This window comes from Pipistrellus kuhlii, unplaced genomic scaffold (assembly GCF_014108245.1).
Source record: "Pipistrellus kuhlii isolate mPipKuh1 unplaced genomic scaffold, mPipKuh1.p scaffold_m20_p_18, whole genome shotgun sequence".
Lineage (NCBI taxonomy): Eukaryota > Metazoa > Chordata > Mammalia > Chiroptera > Vespertilionidae > Pipistrellus > Pipistrellus kuhlii.
Window position 1 is genome coordinate 3,652,424 of NW_023425493.1, and position 2,211 is coordinate 3,654,634.

At 48.5% G+C, this 2,211-nt stretch overlaps 1 long non-coding RNA gene across 1 annotated transcript; it reads right to left on the minus strand.

Annotated features, from left to right (window-relative positions):
• LOC123652567 lies at positions 1–1,028 on the minus strand. Its single transcript, XR_006741996.1, has 2 exons — positions 935–1,028; positions 1–343 (listed from the first exon to the last, which is right to left on the minus strand). It is a non-coding gene; the product is annotated as an uncharacterized LOC123652567 (long non-coding RNA).
• Between the last annotated feature and the right edge of the window lie 1,183 nt (positions 1,029–2,211).

Consider the following 2,211-nt stretch of genomic DNA (forward strand, 5'->3'; position numbering starts at 1 on the left):
AAATCAAGTTGGTGACTTCACTGATGTTTTTACAATCAGGTGGTAGAACTGTAGCCCCAGAATTCCCTTCAAATTTTTCCAAATTAGGTTGAAAGTCCTCTTTGGACCAATCATTATCTCAGCAACCAAGATGCAAATTACACTCAAAACCATGTGTGGAATTGTTCAAATTTTCAGGTTCGGAATCACTTGAAACTACTACTTTTTGCCTTTTTGAAGGAATAACTATATCACTGCCACTGTCAAAGCTTTCATCACTTTCACTTGGAGTATCTGATAAATTGTCGGCAAATATATCTAGAATTTTACCATGTTCTTCGTCACTGTCCATGGTTACTGAGCACTTTAAAAATGTCAAATTGATATAAAAAAGTTATTTTTGTTACAAACAACAAGAGATGAATAACTTTTAATTCCCTTTTGTAATTTTTAACTTCAGCGAATGTGTTTTCTCTTACACTGTTTCTCTCTAAAGGACAACAAAGAGCCGAGAATTCTAGTGATTCGCCACAAGACTTAGAGAATTCTCATTGCTCCGTAAGCAATGTGTTAAGGGACCTGCTCAACCTCCCACAGCTGCTTTGTTAAAGGGCTATTACCCAAGATAGATACAATGCCTTGCACACAGAAATGCAGGCTAGCGCCCGGGGACCGGCGGTCTGGGCCTTTCTCAAGGTGGGCGCGTGCTCCACGGCGGAGGCCCACCACAGGGCGTGGGGAAGTGCATTATAATTTATACTTAAAATTCAAGGCCATGGAGGTGGGGAGGTGGGGCGGCGGGGAGGGGTGCGCATGCGCCACAGGTTGGCCTCGGAAATGGGGGGCGGGAAAAGCCCGACGGGTGGGTTGGCTTTCCAACCGCTGCCAGTCCACTTTCCGTTGGTGGGACCTATGCCATGCAGACCCTTCCCCAGGCGTGGGGCCGATGCCTCACCGTCTCGCAGCGAAACTGCACCGTTAGAGTCTCTGAGGAGCAAAGGGAAGCGCCGCACGGACCGGAAGCGCCCATCTTTCCTGGGGCTTTTCCGGGGCAGAGGGCTTTGGCAAAGCTCATTGGCTAGTGGAGACCGAAAGAGGTTGGGTTTGGCTGCGCGCGGGGCACCATGGGTGTTGTGGTTTGCGGCTGTGGTGCAGACCTTCCTGGCAGCTTGGAGGCCAGCAGGTCACAGCTGCGTCCCTGTGGCTTTGTTTTGCTGTTTCTGTTTCGGGCGAGACCTCCGTCTTTGAGTCTTGCTTTTGAAGACCTTCATTTCGTCCTATATCTTAGGCTTTCCTCTATACAACACCCCTTGTCAACCTACAGACCCTTCTTTATTCTTCCTAGCTGGCTTCGCCTAGTCTTAGGTTCCTCTTCTCCGCAAACTTACACCAGTCTCTGAGTCCTCCACCCTTCTTTCGCTCCTGTGTGCCTTTTCCTGTCGCCGCCCTGGTCAGATCCCTTCTAACATTCTGCCCCAGCCCATGAATAATGCCAGGGGCCCAGGAAAAGGATTCCATGAAAAGGATCCCACGGCAAACGTTTGCAAGCACAAGCAGACCCCACTCTCCCACTTCAGCTGCCTTGTGGCTTAACTTCTTTTTGTTCTCCTCTGGTCACTGACCCTTGTCTGGTCCCACCTCTATGTAGCCTGTTTGATGGGCCACTTCTGGCTATGAACAGTCACCTTTGGTCCTGTCACTTTGTCTCTGGCTTCCCATAGTTGGGTAAACAAAAACCTGGTTTGATTTATAGGACAGAAAGGGGGAAATGAAAGAAACTGGAGTGAAAAAAAAAAAAGAGAAACTACTAATTAGGTTTCCTAGAAGTCATGATAAAAGAGGAGGAAGAGAGCAAATCTTTTCTCCTTGTACAATACCTTCCCAAACTGTTTGGTGTTGACTGTTGGAGGGCTCTGTGAACTTAGTGCTGGGGGTAACTAGCCCCAAGTCACCCAGATGCTGGGGGCCCAGTCAGTGAGGACAGTCATACAGGTAAGCAACAGTGCAAGAGGGCATCAGGCTCTGCCCTGCAGACTTCCTGTCGTTCCTCTGCTCATTCCCATTTCTCCCTCAGCTCATTCCAAAGTCTTTTGCCTTTTTACCTCTCCCGCTGTTCCATGCTCTTCTTCCCACTCGGAAGCTCCTTTTGCTCCTGTTCCAGCCCAAGCCGTTCCTTTTGTATTTATTGTAGCTTTGTCACTCTGACAACCATGTGGATAGGGGATTTAGAAA